Raw genomic sequence first — 21,749 nt, forward strand, 5'->3', positions numbered from 1 at the left:
TCTCAAAACCAACCAAACATGAGAAAATCAGACATAACTGCTGATAAATTGGCACTTAACCTTTTCCTGGAGATGCCTTTGCTGGAAGTAGAGTTATTCCCATATCTACACACTAGATATAGGTGCCTGTGTGAGAACTTACAGCTGTTTAAGAATTCACTAAACAGCTCGGGGATATTGGTATTAACTTTATGACATTAAAACATAAGGAGTTCAATCTCTTCTGTCATATTATTGTAACACAGGATGGGTAGGTGTGGGTGGCTCATTTCAAATCTGCTCTGAATAAATATTGGGTGAAGACAGCAAATTTTGTTCCAGTGAGGAGTATATTTCAAGTTCAATAATAAAGTGGCCAGGTCAACCTGGAATTCCCTTTCCCAGAGAGGCAGTGCTGTCAATTGGATGTTAATCTGTGTTAGATCCCATATCTGCTCTAAACTTCAATTCAGGAGAAGTTTAGCCTTGACCCTTTGAGGGAGTGCCCGTGCTGAGGGGTCTGGCCAGGTGGGTGATCCCTGCCAAGGCTTTCAGGGCTCTCCTGCTACATTCACTCCTAAAATTCCCTGACTCAAGTCTTGTGCAAAGCTGAGCTCTGCCCAACGGTGGCTGTGAGATGCTGCCATTGCAAACCCGCCCTGCATTTTGGTTCTGGTCGAAGGTTTTGTCCATGAATTGCCAGGTAGTACTTGCTGAGGGAGCCAACCTTTGTGTTATCACCAGAGCAAGAATGGGTGGATTAAAACACAAAATCGGAGAAAAATGGGAAACCTGAGCTGGTACCTATGAAATGTATGTTAACTTCTCGTGTCCCCAGTGCCCAGGGAAAGCTGCTCTGACCTCTGTAGTCTGAACATTCCTCCAGTGCCGACACAAAGCACCTGACAGACTGTCCCAAGCACAGCCTGAACTTGGGGGGAATTGCTTTTGCTGAACAGCGATTATAATTCCTGCTGTATATCCAGATTTTGACAAGTAAATCTCATATTTTAAACACAGGATTAAAAATTTTTATTACTACAGTGGGGATTAAGTAGTAAAGCCTCAGAATGTAAGTCTGCAAAGTAGGAAAACGGGAAAATAAAGTGAAATGTATTGTTCAAAATAACTCGGGCTTAACCCTCTGTCCCCTGGTTCAGCCCCAGACTGTGATCAGTGCAGCCCTGCAGCAGTTATCCACGGGGCTCCTGTAACATTTCACAGGACAGGTAGGGCATATGGAATTTCTTCCTGTTGTTTTTCAAATCCCTCCATTTCCAGCCTTGGCTGCACCATCGTGCTCAGAAATAAAAGTGGCATTGAATGGCATCCCAGAGAGAAACCCAAGCCAGCCGGGCTCGTCTGCTGCTCTGACTTGGCTGATTACAAAGTAGCTCATTTCCGTTCCTCCTTGTTTGTTTTCTGAAATGAAATGAACGTCTCTTTATTGAGAGTTTCATTGTGAAAGTGCAACAAATATAACAACTTATCAGCTGAAAAGCTTTCAAGCCTTTGGGACCCACAGGAGCCAGCAGAAGCCTGGCCCTTGTCCTCAGTGAGCCTGGGATTTTACCCAAAACTCTTAATTTTGAACCTGCTTCCCAGAAGGAAGATCTTGGAATGAAGCAGAGGAGCTGCAAAGTGCGGGTTCTGTTTCCTCAAAAACCTCCCTTTCCTAAAATGGTGGATAACAATATTTCTGTACCTGTCAGGTGGAAGTTTAATTCATCTGTGGATGGTAGGAGATTTGAAACCCTTGGCTGAACGATGCTATGGAGGTGGAAATAATAATTGTTCCAGGGTGATTTGAATGCACAAATTTAGAGGTTGCCACCTCCAGCTTCAGAAAGTGAACTCACAAGAGGCACTGATGTCACTCTGCTGAAATTTCCCCCCAAATATTCCCATCCAGAACAACCAAACACTGAACTTTACCACAGGGAAAACTGTAGCTGAAACAGGTACCAGAAGTAACCATCTAATGGAAAAAAAATTGAATTTTTGGATGAATAAGGGAACTGTTTATGCTTACTATGTCTTTACTCCTCTCCCTGATCTCACAGAGCTGATAAATTGCATTTTCCACAGCAGTGTTGGGGATCAGCAGCTGCTGGGTTCAGGATCAGGGGAGAGTTTAGAATTTGATGTTGAGGTATATGGTGCAAAACTATCAAACCAACAGCTCCTGCTGTTCCCAGGATTTGGCTATTTCTACCAATATTGCTTTTCTGAACAACTAATGAACCCCTGATATCCATTTAGCTGCTCCTTTGGATACAGGCACAATTCTAATTCTTATGAATTTGAAATCTTTACTCTTGGTTCTTCCAGACAGTGAGAATTCTGACTATCTTTTTAATTTTCCAAATGAACATCCCCGTATCTCCAGCGAGGCCATATGAGCTTTTGACTTGATTCAAAAATTAAAAGTGAAATGGTTGATAAACATAAGCCTTCAGAGGTTCCCCCGCTTTGCTAAGGGGGGTAAATCTATCTAATCACAGGTTAATTACCAGCTATTTTCACACTACCAAAACATTCTTAAAAAACAAATCAATGTGTAATAAATGATTTATGTGTGTCCAATAATTAAAACCTGAATGCTCAGCACTTACCAACTTACCATGCTGGAACTGTCAGAAGATGTTATTTCATTCTAGCAGTATCAGGTTTTATATAACCTCCTGATTCCTGCACAAGGAAATAAAATTATTGAACATACAATTATTTAAACCCTCCCTGTGCTAAGGACGTGTAACAGTTGGTGGCATTATAAGCTAATGCAGTTATTTTGCTCACTGGCACTCTCAGCCACATTCCTGTTTTCCCAGGCAAGGAACACACAAAGGGAGCTGCAGGCAGGGATGGAGGTCATTCTGGGGCCAAAGAAATTTTAATTTCCATGTAATTTTAGCTACCTTTTGATACAGTTCTTAATTAACTGGCAAATCTGTCTTTTCATTTCCATTGAAACATGTTGACAGTGCATTCTGACTTGGCTTGTAACCTGCTATTTTCCCTTTGCTGTAACCAGTGCAGAGGTGCCACCAAAAAGAACTTTTCTTTATCCCACGTAATTAATTGCCTCTTTATCTCCATTCCATTATATAACCAGTGTAACAAAATCATGTAGGAGGCTGCCTTATTGGGAAGGTGGATTGAATTTTTTGGCAGCACAGGTCATCCTTGCTTGAAGCAGAGCTGGAGACGAGTCCTGCAGTGTGGAAAAACAAAGCAAGGTCCGGTTGCCCTCGAGGAAGGGCTGCCTTGCAGTGTTGTGCCCATTGCAAAGGGAATATGTGCTGCAGCCCCTGTAACCATTTTCAGAGCTTCCATTACTTGGAGAAGCTCTGCAATTGCAGGGAGAGAGGTCCCACACGTGGGCACAGGTGGTTATGGGAACACAGGATCTGCTCCGCTCCATCAGACTATTGACTCGTCAATTCTGGGGTCCTGCATTTGTTTCAGAAGCTGAAACTCATTACAGAGTTTATGCCAACTTCCCAAGGGGGAGAAGGCACTGGGGTGAGCAGGAAGAGAAGGTGTGAAGCCTAAAGTTATTCTTCAACATGAAGGATTTAGCTTTGTTCACAATTTATTTACTAGATTCAGCAATTCTATCCTAGAGACTGAAATCCAGAGGCGGTTCTGGATGCTGTTGTTGGAGCTGAAGGTCAGGTTAGTTGGAATTAAAAAGCTGTTGGAAAAACTTTCAGTCCAACCAGCCTTTATGTTCAGGGGGTGACTGGGTCGTGCTCACCGTGGGGGTGTAGCCACACAGTTACACAGCCCTTCAGAACCCTCATACACACAAGATGGGGTTGAATGAAGCTGTTCAACAGGTTGACTCCGTACTGCTTCTTGTGTCAACTCTAAAAGTACTTTGTGATAAATAATAGATAAATACTGGAGGATAATGTTGCTCCACTGCCGTGAATTGCACAGAGCTTTTATCATCTCTTAAAGCAGACTGTGCCGTGGGGCTGTTGGGTAAAAGCTCTGGGATTTGGCACAACAGCAGAAAAGAACAAAAGATGACAGAAAAGGTAAATGAAGGTTACAGTTTTTGTTAATTAACTTCCTTCTTGGCCTTTACTTTCACTCCTGCCAGAAATCCAATTCCTGCTTTGTCCATAAAGCCCTGTACTCACAGGTGACTGATCCTGGGGGGAGTTTATGTTACATTTAAGATTAACATAATGCCACAGGTAAGCCAGAGGTAATGAGTTTGGAACCACTCCCTTAGCAGCTGGGCAAGGAAAGACAGAAAATTGGGATTGTTCAGCCTGGAGAAGAGTCAGCTTGGGGTGACCTAATTGTGACCTGAAGGGAGCCTACAAGAAGGATGGAGAGGGACTATTTACAAGGGTATTTAGTGACAGGACAAGAGGGAATAACTTCATAATGAGAGTAGGTTTAGATTGGATTTTAGGAAGGAGTTGTTCTCTGTTAAGGTGGTGAGGCCCTAGCACAGGTTGCCCAGAGAAGCTGTGGCTGCCCCATCCCTGGAAGTGCCCAAGGCCAGGTTGGACGGGGCTTGGAGCAACCTGGGATAGTGGAAGGTGTCCCTGCCCATGGCAGGGGTTGGAACAAGACGATCTTTAAGGTCTTTTCCAACCCAAACTATTCTGTGATTTTTATGATTCTATGAACTCCACTGCTAAGTCTGGTGGTGCCAGATTATCCAGCAGTAATGAATGACAGAATATCCTGAGTTGGAAGGGACTCACAAGCATCATCCAGTCCAACTCTTAACCCTGCACAGGACAATCCAACCATTCCACTGTGTCCCTGAGAGTGTTGTCCAAACGCTCCTTGAGCTCTGGCAGCCTTGGTGCTGTGATCTCTGTCCCGGGGAGAGTTCAGTGCCCAGCCACCCTCTGGGGGAAGAACCTTTTCCTGAGATCCAACCTAGCCCTCCCCTGACACAACTTCAGGCCATTGCCTCAGCTCCTGTCATTGACCACTAGTGCTGCCCCTCCATGTCCCCTCAGGAGGAAGTCAATGAAGGCAGGACGCAAAATGGGGAGCGGAGGGGACAGGGCAGCACAGGAGAGCAGGGACAGGTGGATGTGGGGTGGAAATGGGGGGTTTGGAGGCTGGAATAAAACACAGAGAGCTGCGTGTGGAGGAAAATGGCGCATCCTCCCCTTTTCCCTCAGCCCTGAGGGGCCGCCCCCCCCCCTTCCCCTCGGCCCCTCAGAGTTCCCGCCTTAACGGTCCCTCAGGCTCTGGCGCCCCCTGTCGGCGCCAGCCCCGCGCTCCCCTCACGGATCGATCCCGCTCCATTACCCGGGGCCAAACCTCGAGGTTTTTAGAGCAGGTTCACCAAATTGTCAATTAAGTGCAAATCAATCCCCGGCCATTTATCACTGTGTTAATCCGCCTGCGCTCTGCGAGGCGAGAAATCGATCTGCTCCATGTCACCGGGGAGCAATCGCGGCGCGCTGGTAGCCCGGCAGCTGCCGGATCAGGGCAACCGCGGAAATTTATAATCCCGGAGAAAAATTGCTACTTGCCAAGAGGCACATTAAGGAAGTTGGGGAAGTTGCGTGTGTGCAGGGGGAAGGGGCTGTGACAAAGAGGCTGAGCAGGGAGACCCGGCTCCGGAGGTGTCCGGCCGGGAGACTGCAGCCTGAGGAACCGCTGATTTATTGAGGAGATAAATAAAGATTATTGTTAATTCGGATCAATGAGTTAATATGTGAGGGTTCGAGGGCATGGTGAGAGTGGGCATGGGTATCCCGCTCCTCAGGAGCCCCTGTTTGGCTCCAGTCTGGGGAATCATAAAGTGAGGCAACAAAGTCTCTTCCTCCCAGGAAACAAGTGACAGGTTGTGTCTCTTGAATATCAGGAAAAATTTCTTCACGGGAAGGGTTGTAAAGTATTGGAACAGTGTGCCCTGGGAAGTACTTGAGTCAGCATCCCTGGAAGAGTTGGAAAAATGTGAATGTAGCACTTGGGGACACGGGTTAGTGGTGAACGTTGTGGGGCTGGATTGATCATGGAATCATGGAATGGTTTGGGTTGGAAGGGATATTAAAGATTATCCAGTTCCACCCCCTGCCATGGGAAGGGACACCTTCCACTATCCCAGATTGCTCCAAGCCCAGTCCAACCTGGCCTTGGACACTTCCAGGGATGGGGCAGCCACAGCTTCTCTGGGCAACCTGTGCCAGGGCCTCCCCACTCTCACAGGGAGGATTTCTTCCAATATCTCATCTAAAACTACCCTTTTTCAGCTTGAAGCCATTTCCCCTTGTCCTGTCACCACATGCTCTTGTAAAAAGTCCCTCTCCATATTCCTTGTAGGCTCTCTTCAGGCATGTTTGGACTTGATGACCTTAGAGATCTTTTCCAACCTTAGTAGTTCCATGATTCTATGATCATCACGGCTATTTTTTAAAATTCTCAGAAAAAAAACACCCCACGCTAACTTTGCAGGGAAATAAAACATCTCAATTATCCTTACCTGGAGATCCCAGAATTGCTGGAAAGGGTGCCAGAATGCCTTCCCTGGAGGTTTGCCAAAGGTCAACATGGGCAGAGCCAGTTCTGGGAGAGTTCACCAAGAGAAGTGACTCTTGGGGAGTTCATTTCTTGAGCTTTCTTTAGGGTCTTACTGAATGCAAAGCTTGAAATCATAAGCACAAGCCAAGAGCTGGGGAATTAAAATGGTGAAGTGATTATTAGCTTAAAGAGGTGAACAGTTATTTCCTCTGGAAAAGAATGACTGTGTGCTGCACATGGAGATGAGGGGTCCTGGCCTGACCCTGCTGCAGGATTTTGGGGTTGTGATGTTTTATTTCACAGCTGAGGCTGAAAAAAAACTTCCTCTGGCTGCTTTTTGGGGATGGCAGAGTAGCTGTGCTTTCATATCAACTGGGTTCCCCTGGTGCAATACTGAGAATAAAAGAGCAACTCAACTCGTAAAGGGAAATTGAACCAGACAAGAAAAAGTGTAGTAAGAACCCTTGAGGTTTTTACTCCTTTAGTCCAAATGAAAAATCTACCTTTTTTTTTTTTTTTCTTCCTTTATGGCTGCGTGAAGGTCAAGAAGTTTGGTTCAAGACTCGGATAAATAATTAAAACCCAAAATTCTTGTTTAAAGTTTTATATCAACAATTTTCACAGCTGTGTTTCAATATGAACCAAATAGAAAACTGCCATTATGTGTCTTAGCTCGCTCCTTGCCAGAATCATAATGGGGAAGGTGCAGTTTTCTTGCAGAAAGGAAATCTCTGTTGAATCAGGATTTGCAGTTTTTGGCAATGCCAGCAATCTGGCTGTAGATGGAAAAAATATCTACTGAATATATTATTGAACTCTTTAGAAACCGCTGTATTTCAACTAAAGAAAAAGGTACTTGCAAGCTTCTCCTGCCACTCGGATGCTCTTTATCCATAATGCTGTGTAGTTATTTGGGTTACTGGGAGGAAGGGAGAGTCCATGTGGATCTTCTCTCTTCCAGCAACTTTCATTAGAACAAAAAAATAATATCAAAAAGGAATCAACCCCTGCTGGGGTGGGGGGGTGTGTTACATTTTTCTTGTAAAATCTGCTAAAATATCACTCAGAATCAGGTTGGTTGGACTTGGTTCCCAGATTAAGGAATTAAAGATCGACTAAACTCTTCTCAAGTATTTAAGAAACGAACCATCTGTATAAGAATCTAGGACAGATTACACTTAACCTTATTCTGAAGCAAGAGATTAAGATGAGAACAGCTACTGTAATTAAGATGCTGCAGATGCTGTTCACTAAATATTCAGCAAAGGAGATCCTGGAACCTTGTGCTGCAAGAGAGGGAAAAATAACAGAGGATCCTTTCTAAAAGAGCCTCGATATTTTGTGAAAACTGTCTCGCTCCAGTAATTTTTCACTGAACCTGTTAAATTTTCTCGGGCAGTGCTGTGCTGGTGATTCACTGCCGGGCTCACTTCCCATGGGCTGTGGTGATGGTCCCCACTGAAGCCTTTGAAACCAGGCCAGGTGCCTGCTGAAAGGTTGTTCTCTTGCCCAAGCACTGCAAAAACTTCTGGAAAAGGGCTTAATTCCTTTTGTGGGAGGTTAAAGGAAATGGGCAGGCTGCTCCAGCCCAGCTTTACAGCTTATTTGGGGATTCCCAGCTACAAACTGTCCTTCTCTCACCTTTTTCTAGGCAAAATTTACAATCTCTAAGAGAAGCTGTGACTCAGGAGTAGGGAGCCCTTGGAATTAAGACAGAAAAAGGGTTGGTTTGAGTTTTTTGAGGTTTTTTCGGGTTTTCTTTTTTTTTAGCTTTCAGTTTTTAAAGGTCATCCTGAAACCTTTCTTGAGAGTAGAGTAAATAATCAAGTGACACTGTGAAATACCGTGTGCCTTGTGTAGAATCTGTTCATCTTGTATTTTCCTGGACAAAAGGACTCCTTGCTGATGCCTGCAAGAAGTCCAGGCTCCTCCTGTCCGTGAGTCCATGGATATTGCCAATTCAGGGATTTTTCAGGGATGCACATGCAAGCCATTTTCTACATGACCTTTGTATCTGGTAGCTAAGGAAAGGTTTTTGGCTACTAGGACTAGTGGTCATAAGGTGAAATACCAGAGCATCAATCTAACTGGCCTTGAGAAAACCTCAAGCAGTGATGTGGTTCCCACTGGGGAGCCCAGGCCTGGAAGTGAGCAGATCATTCCCGGGCTCTCCTCTGTAAATCGTGTCGTAACTCATCAGTCTGGTGCTTAATGAAGTGTTTATTATCCAGGAGGCTTCCAAATGGTACTAGTAAGAGAGAACTAAATCCCTAACAGTCTTCCAGCAACTGGGGTTCCTAAACGAGGTGGGAAGCAGGAATAAAATCCAGGATGGTTTTTTTAAAACTTATTTACCAGTAGAGTAGTAAGAATTTTCTTTCACTTCCCAAGGGGGAGATTTTTATGAAAAAAAAAAAAAAGAGAAAAGACACTGAGGTGTTCCCTGAAGGAACTGAAGCTATTTGTCCATCCTGCCTGTGCTTTGAGGATGTTTTCCCAGCCAGGCCTTGATCTGTGCTCACCAGACAGACCTTTGCTGTTCCAAAAGCCTCACCTGAAAGGAGGGGGGAGCATCTTCAGAATATTATCTGAGCTTAATAAAAAGCAACATGTTTGAAGCTGCTCCAGAAATGAGTTGTGCATTATTTAAAAAGGGAAGAGTATTACTGCCTTCCCTGGATCTTGCTTCTCTTGCCTATCAGATTTTTTTTTTGCCCTGGGATGGCAGGGAGTTGCTTAAAATGAAAAATTGATCCCGATGAACAGCTGAAAACTGGTTTGCATAAGTCACAGTTATTATTCAGATATTACAATGCAAGGCAGTGAGACCCATGAATACTCTCATGGAAGCATTTAAATATAAAAGCTGAGTACTTCCAACCCCAAACAATCCCTGCAGCCTGCCAACAAACGAGAATCTTACTGGAATACACATAAATCATCTTGTTTCTGACAAATCCTGAAGAAGCAGGGGGAGGGGGAACAGAATCCCTTGCTAATTCCCCCAAGCTGCTGTTTATTGAAATTAGGCAGCAAGGATAAACTATAGCTGGATCAATAATTATCTGTCTAATATAATCAAGTGCCTCCTATGAGAGTCTGTCGTTAAGCACAACTTCCTGCCAAACCCTTGGACAATGTTTCATGCAAAGAGCTATCAGGCAGTTCAAATGCCGGGAATGCCAACTAGGACGTGTCCTGCTGGATCTCGATTCAGGAGAGGGGAGCTCCCTTCAGCCCTTGCTTTGTGCTGCTGCTCCCCCAGCTCCTGCTCATTGTTTGCGCGGTGTAGGGGCAGCACAAGCAGGTAGGGAAAGACAGGTGAAGTCTGAACTCACAGGCTACGAATCACCCTGATCCCACAGCAGGAGCAGCAAGGCAGGAGGAGACAATCCCTTTAAATAACACAAAATGCTCATTTTTTAATATTTTTTTGTGTGTTGCAACCCTTTTGTTCAGTCCGTTCCTGCTCAAAGTCTGGATTCTTCTGCCCCCAACTAATTTGCGTGCTCTCTCCGAGGGGTAGATTTGAAAACCTGTACCTGTGAGTGACTGGGTGCTCTGACAGAGACCAGCTCTATCCGCTGAGAAACAGGGAGTGCAGCTGTGAGTCCTGGAGCACAGCCCACTGAACCAGCATTCCTATCGAAACAAATGAACTGTGAGAGAGAAATTAGCAGGAAACATTTCCTACAGTGGGAAAATGAAGGGCAGAATCCATTTTGCCATATTCTGCTCACAAAGCCCTGTCGGTTGAAACAACTCTATTTACTCTCCAGATACCAGAGGCACCAAGACTGCAGAAATTCCATTATTAGACACCTGTACAGACAGAGCTAATTGAAACTCTGTGATGAGGATGAAAGCAGAAAAGTATTCTGGTCGTTTCCTCCTTCTCCAAACTGCTTTTACCATTCATCAAGAGGCTCCTTGCATTTTCCTGATTTTTAAGCTTCCTACTTGAAGTTTCACATCCGAGCATTATTTTGACAGACAGCCCACTTACCCTGTGAATTAGGCATTTACAGGCGACTTTCTTCTGTTTCCACAGTTCAGCTGCAGAATATTAAAGGCTTGTAGGTGTTACTGATAGTCATATATTGCGGCAATAATGTGTCCTACTGCTCTGAACGCCGCTGCAGAATTCATCAGTTCCATGAAAAATAGTTCCACGTGCAGGAGTGTGGAAGTTCAGTGCAGTGCCTGCGCCTGGGCTGTGCCGATGCTGCTGTCGGCAGTAGGCATAGATCACTCCCTGACACTGCTGAAAGCTTCCCCACATACATATGAAAATGCCTCTCCGAAATGGAATTCACAATTTTGGGCCCTCCCCAACACCCCCACGGGTACATATGTTCTCAGAGCAGCTTAATGTACGTTCTTCTGATAGGCACCGACTTATCTTTATATCTCCATTCAAGATTATCTTTCCTGCCTGTTCTCAGCTTGGATCTGATTGTGGTGCAGGGTGTGGAATCCCCAGAAGTTTTGGGTTATCGTAAGGATTCTTATTTCTTTTGAAAATTCGTGTTTCTTATAAATTAAGAATAATTACGTAACAAACATGAAATAAAAATAAATACATGTGAATACAAGTATATACTTGCCCAGTTCTCTGGTTGGGAGAACTCATTTGTAGGTGCAGCCACTCACTAGGTCTAGTCAGAACTATTCAATTAAAAGCTTTCATCTTTAATATCATCAGCTAAGAAGGGTCTCTCCTGTTGGAAAATCCACTTCTAATGCAGATGTCCTTTCTCTTTTCTGCTGCCTTGCAGTAGGCATTTAGACTCGACTAAAAGCAATAAACTGATATATCCGTGTAACACATCCTCTCTGGTATTTGTGTTTCAGCTGGCAATGCAAATTGGAGCAGCCACAGCAACATTCAGATGCAAAGTCATTTCCTAACTAAGTAGCAAAATTCCTAATTAATTCTGTACAGAGTGTTTTATTGGACCTGCTTGCTAAAGCTCTTCCTACCAGCAGAACCACAGGTCCTGCAGGGCAGAGAGACTCGGGGCTCTCTTCACAGCCCCCAACCGTGCAAATGCCTCCTGGGGAATCCCATTCACCAATTCCCAGCCAGCCACCTTCTACTGCAGGCTGGGAAAAGCCCTCTGGGACCTGCAGGCAAGGGCAGCCTTTCCTTTCCTTTCTGATCAGATAGTGAATAAACCAAATATTCTGTCTTAGTGAAGCTGCAAGGGCTGGTTCTACTGAGAGGTACAATCTTAGGAGGATTCCAGGAATTATATCGATTTTTAGGGAGCATAAATACCTGGATATTGCAGGTATAAGTTATGTTGTTTTATAGGAATACCCTAAGAGGCTCTGAGATACAGAGATCTGAGTAGACTGAGCTCAAGTTTGCTCTAAAGAAAGAATTACTGCTAAATAAAACCTGGTATTCAGAAACAGGCTCCTTAAAATCTGTCAAGAATAGGAGACTTTAATACCTGACCAGATAAAATCAGCTCCCAGCTTGTGAAATCTGGCTCCTCAGAAATTGCCCACCAGGAGAGCGTGAGAAACATTTCATGTTCTAATGCTCTGTGGCTACTTTCTGATTTAATTTTACACTTGGGTGAATAAGTTGAGCTGCTTTGAATTTTGCCAAGTGTAATTTAGATCATCATTTGTGTCCCCTTCCCTTCTGTGCTGTGCAAAATGCAAGATCCAGGTCTGTGAGGGGCAGGACACCCACGACTGTGGCCTGAAAGAATCCATGGTGGGGGGGTGTGGACTGACATGTGCTTTTGCACAGTTTGCTTTATCATTTAGCTTTACCTAACAGAAGCTCCACAAATAAAGAGCTGATCAACTTCTGGTAGATATCTATGACCACAAAGAAATTAAAATGCTCTGTTCTAGAGGGAGAAAAATAAACTTAGACCTCTCCAAGAAAACAGGTGCCTTTATAGAAACCATGGAAATAGCCTCAAAACTGTTTGTGGTACTTAGACCTGGTGATTTGTGGTTCTGCCCTTCGAGAGCTGTCGTGCTCCAAGTGCTTTATACAGCCAGAGGTCAATCCTGGCTGACTTTGAAGGATATAAGACAGCAGCAGTAATATGTAAACTGAGAAAGATTTGACCTCTGGACTGTATTTACAGATAGGCAAAGGGCATCTTTGGCCATACCTCAAAGTAGGAATGTGCAAATGATAAGATATATTAAATTTAAACCTGATAGTCTCTCCCTACTGGGCCTTTATCCTGGCTTATACTGGAAAACCTTTACAAACAGAAGTCCTGCTAGCAACAAAGTGACTGGGCTCGGCAGGAATACATGTAAAGTCAAACATGCACATGTATATTTAGGAGGTTGAAGCCCTCCTCAAAACATCCTGCTCTGTGAATACTTGAAGCCATGAATAAAAGATCTCCATTTGGCTCAGTGGTCTCTCCAGGCTGGGTTCATTTCCACTTACAGATTATTACTCACCAAATGTATAGTCTATGGAAATGTAACTAATTTGTTGTTGTTTTCTGGTCGCTGCATCCTGCTGAGTTATTGATTGTCTGGACTCAAGGTATGCGTGTTATTGTAATAGGCTCCTGAGCTGTTAGCACACCATTGATTCAATATTTCTCTGGAGCAAAAGCCGACTGCCAAGGAATTTCCAGGCACTGAGGGGCTGTAACTATTCCTATAAATTTTATTCTTAGCACTTTGAACTCGGGGAAAACTCTTCTAGTTGTTGCCAAAACATTTCTCGTTATTAGCAGTAGAAGCGGGAAGCTGAATAAAAAATAGGAGCAAGAGAAGCTCCTCTTCAGAAGGGAAGCTTCTAAATGTGTTTTACTGCCCAACCCAATGTTCTCTCTCTTACCAGACCCTAAACTAGGCAGGCAGAACACCCTGGTGAGGGACAGAAGCAGTAAATAAACTGAGTTTTGCCCCCAGCTCTGATTTCCACTGGCTTTGGGAGCCCAGGGTCAACCCCACTCAAGGTCTTGAGATCTGAGGTTACTGGTTATTTTTCCAAGCCTCATTTCCTGATCAGAATCCTGATTCTGTGATTCCCTGTCCACAAACAGGGGTGGTGCTGGAGCTGCCTCACCGAGGACAGTGCACCAGGATGGGGTAAATCACTAAGTGGGTTGAGTTGAGGTGTTGGAAAAGTGAATTTGCTCCTTGTTTTGCCCTGCACTGCTAGGAAGGAGTGGAAGCCCTGCAGTGGAACTGCTTGGAGAGGGGGTGAGATACAAACCCAGCACCTCTCCTTGCTCGTGGAATTCTCTTGGGAATGCTCATGGGAGCTGCAGTTCTCCCAAAAATGGGATTCCCATTTTCCAGTATCATATGCAGAGGTTTTTTCATGGGGTGAGGGGACAGAGCAAGCCTTTTGCATTATATTCCTAATTGTTAGTGGGGTACACAGGCAACCCAGAAACATTTAGAAAAGGAGTGTGTGTGTGTCCCCCATTTGCATCAGTTGGTTGCAGTGCTCTGCAGGATCATGGGTAGAGATTCTCTGAGTTCTTTCATGCTTGGCTTTGCTTTTTTTGGTAGGCAGAGCATTTCTTGCAGGGGATGTAACATCTCCCGTGGAATAAGTGACACTGGGTGGGGTGAGGGCTTTATAACCGTAAGTAAGGATCAGCCCGTATTTGTCAGCACTGCTAATCCCTTGCCTGTTCCAGCACTGATTCTCCCAGCTGAGCAACAAAGCCTGCAAGGAACCAACTTAAAAAAAAAAAAAAGAGATGCATGAAACTAAAGGAAATCAAAAGCAAATTATTTTCCAGATTATAGCCCTCCAGAGCTGCTGAGATATTGCCCATTTTTCACAGCAGACAAAAACATTTTCCTGGGGATCAATTTAGCTTCCAGAAGTCGGCTCCTTTCAACCCATAATCCATCATATTTCCCCATTTGCAATCTCTCTGTGTCTGAGTGTTTTAAGTTTCCTATGAATTATTTTATAAAGAGTATAAAGAGGCCTTTTTTCCTGCTGAAATGAGGGAGTTGCCTTTCTGCCCTATCAGGTCAGATACCATTAGACTGTTGTACAAGGGGGCCCTGCCATCCATACCTCCATATTGGCAACTACCTTAGTAGGCTCATCTGTCAAAGAGATCCAGTAATCAATCACTGCAGTGATCAATATGCAGCTTATGCATTCATCATTCCTTTGAGGAGACTATTAGGATGAAGTTGTCAGTGAAACAGGAACAAAGGGAGAAATGTACTGAGATGGCTGAGGGGTTGAATGTGTGTTGGGGCAAGAAAGAGGAGCTTAAAAAAGAGGAAATACAGCTCTACTGAAAAAGGCAGAGGATTTTGTACCTTGAGGGAAGGAGAAGTTTGTGACAGATTTATCTGGATGCCCAGGAACGTGGTGCAGAAGGTGACTCATCTTTCAAGAGGCAGAGTGGTGTAAAAATTTCCAGATCTCTTGATTGGTGTGTCACTATGATTTGTGGGCTGCTCTGCCAAGGTAAAACAGGTACCACGAGGAGCTGGGTATAAGCAAGGCAAGGAGGACGATGCGGGAAAGCTTGCGAACGAATCCGTGAGAAGCACGTTGAGGCAGGGAGAGGGCTATTTATTTATTGCTCTGAACTCGTGCCTTTATTCCATTTAATCTGAGCCCAGGAATTATTGCAAACATTGATGATCACTTCTGCCTTGAAAACACACCAGGGTCCCTCCAGGTGTCAGCAGCACAGACACTTGGAGGCATTTCTGATGAGCACAAGCTCCCTGCCTGGGGCACTCTGACCACGGGCCCCCACAAGCCCACATTAAATCTGCCTCAGAGACAGGACTGTGTTTTCCCTGTTGGCCTTTGCCAGGCAATGCTCTCTGCCTGCCCTGAGCTCCATGTCCACAGGGACAGGGCATGTTTTGCACACTGAAGGGAGACAGATTCCCTGGGGGAAGGCGGCTGGCTTGGATTGGTTCTGCGCCTTGGAGAGTGGGAAATACAGGACGTGTCCCTGTGCTCCTGAGCGTGGCCCTCCTCGGTCAGGTGAAATCCTGGCCTCTCTGGGCAGGTACCCCAACACTGTGCATTTCTCTTCTTCCACTGCTCCATCCACATCCTTCCCTGGTGTAACAAATATCTGGTCACTCTTCTGACCTTGCTGTTGAGTTCAGCTGTAGCAGCTTGGGAGCTTGCTTTGCTCTCCAAGTTTTTCCCGTTGAGGCACTGGAGCAGGGTGACTGGAATGACAGATGGGGGCAGCTGGAGTTACTATGATAGTTCTGGTGTTGCCCAGACCTTCATGGATGGTGATAAGAGCATTGGATCAGGCAGGCTCAGCTCCTGCAGCCAAAGGAGTTGGGCTGGTACCCACCTCTCACATCAGGTCCAGTGGAGTCAGGGGAAAGGGTTAATTCTGTTGGACCTTGGGACGTTTCAGGCTCAATTATGATTATTCCCTTATCTGATGGCAGAGCCATTATTTAGTCACTGTAATAATTTACATTAATTGGAAGTAATGCATAACAAATTTATGAGACTGGGGCTGGGCTCAGCTTTTGCATGAAACTCATCTTTGTGATGTGCTGACCAAGCAGAATGGGCTCAGATCTGCCAGTCAGAGAAGTGGTGCTGGCCCACATTGCCCAGGGACAGGAGGGAAACATGCTCAGCCCTAGGCCAGTGTGCAAACAACCTCTCTGTGTAGCAGGACCACAGGCTCTGCAGGGCCATCCCAGGGCAAACACAGGCAAGGAATCCAGGCTTTCCACACAGTTGCTAAAAACCCTTCAGCTGTGGTTGCTGTGGGGCTCTTACCCATAACTGGTAATGGTTGTATGTCTCTTCAGCAAATGGCTTGCACCATGTGGAGAGAGGGACACAATCGTGTTTGCCATGGATTGTCTCCTGTCTGGTTCCAAATTGAATGGAAAGAGGGAGGAACCTGGAGGTTTCTTCAGCGGAGGTTTCTGAGCCGAGCCAGGGTCTGTCAGGCAGACAAGTGGAGGCGAGTGGTGACTGGGAGGCTCTGACCAGAGGTCAGAGAGGACTCTGAAACAAAGAGGAAAGGGAAAAGCCTGTGATGTGATCCCTGGTGCTAATTAGCTTGACCCCAGTGATTGTGTCTTAAAGTAACACAGGTGACCCCTGACCGTGAAGGTTCTTCAACTGTGATCCAATAAAAGTTGCAGGAATGAATTTCGCTTTGCATGTGGCCCCAGGGTATTTGTCTCTTAACTGATTTGTAAGAAACCTGGGAAAACACGGAATCCTTCCATTAACCTTCATATCCTTACTTTACAAGACACAGTTTCCTTCTCAGACCTAATGACCGTTCATAAAAGCATCCGTCACCTCCAGCCTCACACCCGGCAGCAGGACACGTGCGCGGCACGGGCTGGGTGAGAGACATGGCAGATGCTCAAACATGCCCACCCTGAGGAAACCAAAGAGGCTCTAAACTGACCTTTTAGAGGGGGCTGACAGTGATGGATCCCTCTGCCCTAAGTCCAGCATGTGCCAAGGGCCAAGGCCTGCTGGTCGGTTCCATTTTGGTGCTTTCTTCCCTTGGTAGCCCCACTCTTTTCTTTCCTGGCGTCTCCCTACATTGACTGATGACCCCAAGCTTGAGTCACTGTCCACTGGGACCGGCAGGAGCAGGACTGGCTCTGCAGTCAGATCTCTCTGGAGGTGCTGTAGCTCTGTGTCACTGCACTTCCTCACACACCCTAAGGAGTCCAGTGACTTTATCACATTAAACTTTGTGCTAACTGTAAAACTAACTTTCATCCTTCTCTGACCTTGGTGCACTGATTTTATGGGCTTGTTTTCGTACCTTACATTGCTATTTTGAAGCAGATCCTGAATGAAGAACACCCTGTTTGGCAGCAACAGTTCAGATCTTAAAAACCAGCGCAGGCAAAATCCCCACGTGTGAATTGGTCAGATGAGGATCCAGCTGGAAAACAAGCAAAGCCTCCAGGTCAAGCAGTGCAAACTATCCATCTTTTAGGGACACTTGCCTTTTGTGCTGAGATAAAGAACCATCATCCTGGTTTTTCTCTAGGCAGGATCCCTGGAAAGCAATGGAGAAAGTATCTTGGTTTTCTCTGAGGTCTGGAGCAGAATTGCCATGGGCAGAGGCACCAGTGTCCCCAGCAGGGACAGGCACTGTCCACCACAGAAAATAAGGAAAGGATCTGGCAACTCTTCTGCTCCATGATGGTCCAACCAGTGACCAAGAATCCAAAGTCCTTCTCTCTTGACAGTCTCTTCCAGGGAGCAATGTATCTTAGTCGTTTGTCCTAATAATTTATTACAGAATTAAGTGTATTGCCTAGGAAGCATGCCAGTAATGCTCTGCCAGTATATGTACAACACTTTGTTAATTAAAAGTATTAGGCAATATAGACTCCATTGTTGTGAATTAATCAGTTTAATTACAAAGAGGATCAAGTATCGTAGTTAAAATATTGGCTTTTGTCACACACCAAGGTGAATGCCTTGCATGTGGCAAATATTTTTTGCCTCTAAAAGGAACATCATTGTCCACATTTATTTCCCTTCCCCTCTGCAATGTGTGGTCACCAAAGTGGCGTGAAAGGGAACAGGATCCATGTCTTCCCTTCCTTAGCCCACCCGGGTGGGACTCTTCCAGAGCTGGGAAGGGGAAGTGCCACAGGCACTGGCTCCTCCTGCACTCTCCTCAGACCTGCTGGTATTCGGGTGGAGGGCTGGGAGCCCGTGTGACGATCTCACGGGGCTGCTGGAGGTATCAAAGCCTATTTCCCTTATTTATTTGGGGGATTACTCCTTTCTCTTGGACAGGAGTGGAGCGCAGGGGGGTTGAAGGAGGTTTAATCCCCGAGACAAGAGGAAACCTTCCAAAAGGTTAATTGCTGGGCTTTGTGTTTTGTGTAGTGTGGCTGCTCAGGTTACAGCAGCGATGCCATCTGCTCAGCACGCTGCATAATTCACCAGCCCTGTTCGGATGGGCACTTGTGGGCTATTCATGAGGAAGTTACCTTTAGGCAGAGCTCAGGTAACAGGTTACCTGACACCCCAGACTGACTTCTGCTCTCTTGTCCTTTTGCCCTTATTGTTCCTGTCCCCAGGCTGTGGGAGTTACTGGCTGGTGGAGAGGAGCTGGCTGGGTGGTCTATCCCCAGCCTCCTCCTCCAAAAGTCACAGGGCACTTTCCTGTCCCCAGTCCCTCCTCCAAAGGCACAGGGCACTGTCCTGTCCCCAGCCAGTGCTGCTCAAGCATCACCTCTCCACTGCAGCAGCACTTGAGTTGCTGTTTTGGACTGGAACAGCAGGTCTGATGCTATTCCCTGTCCAACCCATCTCCTTGCCCTGTGCATGTGGGCATGGCCACATGCCATGCAAAGACACTTCACTTTTCTTCTCCCATTAAAAGCTCAACCTGTTTGGAAGTTCCCTCTTGCTTCTTTAACAGCCACAACCTCACACAGGACTTTTGCCTGCTGACAGAGATGTGCTTTAGGGCTCCAGTTTGCCCAATACGCCACTTTACTGGTGACGTTGAGGTAATTAATGCATTTCAGCAGCACAATGTGATTGGGATTTTTTTCCTGCCTCTCCATGCCCAGGCCCTATGTGGGGTAAGTCACTTCCACAAGGGTTTTTAACCTGATATGGAGTCGCTCTCCTGTGCCAGCACACCCTTCTCATCTCTGCTGTGTAACCCGAGTTCTCGCCCCTCGTTTAATAGCTACCTCCCCATGAATATTTAACCAAGGATCTGAGCAGATGAGCTCCAGCTAACATGTGGCAAACAGATTTCCAGTACAATAGGGCCTCCTGAAATGATGATGCATAAAAGAAACCCTGGGAGGAACGGGAAGGTTCACCTTCTGGAAAGGGAAGCGCGGTTGTTCCCAGTGAACTCCAGCCGGCTGCTCCAGTTGGCTGAGGAAGAGGAGAAAGTGGAGCACTGGGGGCTCTGGCAGAGCGTGCAGGGAGGGCGTTGGTGAGAGACAGAGACAGAAACATCTCAGGAAAATAAGTTGGAGCTCTTCTGGTTGGCCTAAAGCCTTGTCCATGTGAGCTTGGAGTGGTTTAATTGATACTTCAGCCTTCAGCAACCTGCTGACCAGAGACCTCCTGGGTCAAAAGCAGGAGACAGACATATAATGCATAAATTTGCATAGTCTTCTTTTAGCTCCTTCCCAGGGACACTTGCATAGATCCTCCAGCAGTGAGTTCCATGGTTCATTAATTCTCTGGGGGAAAAAAATAATCAGCCTTCTGCCTGGTGATTTTCCTGTGTGCCACTTCATTCTTCCACAGAGAGGAACTGAGCACAGCCATGTTTTACTCCTTTGCTTGGATACTATCTTGATTTTTTGCAGACAGCTACTGTGTACAATTTCTCAATATACTCTACCCAGGTAAATCTGTGGTTCTGAGGTTCATTAATCAGTAAATTGAAGATTAATTTCAGATCTAATGAGAGATTAATTTGGCAATTTCCATTCACCAATGAGGTGAAAACCAGCAGTGCTGTCAATAGCAAAAGGTCTTTCTGCTCTATTGAACACCCTGAATATTAACAATAATCTCTGCTGCTCTCTTCAGCCAAAAAAGAGATGCTCTGACCCCCACCCCCTAAGGACTCATTAATGATAAAGGGCCCAGATTACCAAATTAAGCAGAATTACTTCGACCCAAGTAAGGGCAACAGGTTAATTTTTGCATAAACCGTGGCTGTGTCCGTGCCTGAATTGCTCTCCAGGCCCCTGCCCGGGTGTGGGGCTCAGAGGACACTGAGAGGTGAAGGTCTCCAGGAGTCTGTGCTGCTGAAATATTGGCTGTTTCACCGGGTTTCCCTCGTGAGAGGGATGAGCAGGATTTACAAGGCAGGGCTGATTTGAACTGGAGCAGCCATTTGCACAGAATAATTCCCTTTTCAAGCCCTAAATTCAGACTTTATGGCCTTCCCTGCTCCTTTTGGGCTGCTGTGTGTCCTCCCTCTGTTCCCACTCAAAAGCTTGGGGCTGCCCTGCCAGAGGCCAAGGAGAAGTGACAGCAACCTGTACTCACAGCCTGGTAAATGGACATTGGGACACTCAATCCAGTTTGTAATCCCTGTATGTGCCTGTATTCCAAGAGGGAATTACACCAGCAAAGGCATCAATCAGAGTGGGGCTGCACTGGACCTGGGGGGCTGGAAGCTTTTAACAGAGCTGGATTTGGGGGCTGTGAATAGAGGCATTGCTTCCTGGGGGGAAATTCCAACCACTGTGGAGATGGAGGCTTGGCCACCTCTTTGCAAGTCCAGCCAAAAAATCTGGCACAAAGCCTGGGTTCACTCCTGTGCTTCTGGGACCAACAAGACTCTCCTTCCTAACACACACTTAGGATTTAAAACAAATCTGCCATGAAAAAGGGTTAAGAAATCCCTTGGGAAAGCATGTGAGGCTTTGGAAAAGGACCCTCAGTGGTCAGGGCTCTAACAAGGAGCAGGGTCTGCCCAGCCCTGCCTGCTCCTACCCACCTCCTCTCCCTGAGCCTCCTTGCTCCTTCCCAGTTGCCTGAGTTCCCCAGGCAGTGGATCCTCCAGGGAAAACCAGGATTCCTCTGGAGTGCAGAGCCCAGGGTGCTGCTGGAGGTGGCCCAAGGCAAGCGGGGTTCAGGCTGCTCCCTAAACAACCTCTCACTTTGTGCTAAGCTCTGCAATTTATTGTTAGTGTTAGTCAGGTTAATGTACTATTACTTTGCATATTAATAATATCTTATTACATTTGTTCTTAAGAGTGGTATCATGTTGAGGCAATGAGGATTAATGGCACCTCGGTAATATTTACATATTTACATTATTAAAAAGCAATACATCTTTTAGACAGCCCCGTGCATGGTGTAGAATTGCAGATGCTGCTCCTGAGCCCGCTGCAGCCTTCACCCTGTGATACCTGTCCTGCTCACAGCCTCCCATCCCAGCTTTTCAGCAAGTTTAAGCACAGTGGGCAGAACCTGCAGCTCTCAGCACCCCCCTCCTTCTGAGCCCACCCATCCTCTGGCCATATCCTTCACAGCTCCATCCTGCTCCATGGTCCCAGGGAGTCTCCTAAATATCTGAGCAAAGGGTGCCCAAACCACCCAGCTCCTCACGGGCTGGGAGATGGTTGGGGGATGCAGTGGGATGGTGGTTCCCTCCCTGGCATGACTAAGGACAGTGACAAGGGAGCAAAGGTTTCTCCCTCTCCAACAGACCATGTCGCTCCCCCAGGGAAAGGCTCTGCAACTCGGCTGGAGGCTCCCAATCACCTCCACAGTCCTAAACTTAATTAAAGCTGCCAGCTTC

At 46.1% G+C, this 21,749-nt stretch overlaps 1 long non-coding RNA gene across 1 annotated transcript; it reads right to left on the reverse strand.

Moving 5' to 3' along the window:
* Nucleotides 1-987: 987 nt before the first annotated feature.
* Nucleotides 988-2,818, reverse strand: LOC120322939. Its single transcript, XR_005562931.1, has 2 exons — nucleotides 2,595-2,818; nucleotides 988-1,401 (listed from the first exon to the last, which is right to left on the reverse strand). It is a non-coding gene; the product is annotated as an uncharacterized LOC120322939 (long non-coding RNA).
* Nucleotides 2,819-21,749: the final 18,931 nt, after the last annotated feature.

The sequence above is a fragment of the Pipra filicauda genome, unplaced genomic scaffold (assembly GCF_003945595.2).
Source record: "Pipra filicauda isolate LSUMZ 115617 unplaced genomic scaffold, ASM394559v2 scaffold170_size1570365_pilon, whole genome shotgun sequence".
NCBI lineage: Eukaryota > Metazoa > Chordata > Aves > Passeriformes > Pipridae > Pipra > Pipra filicauda.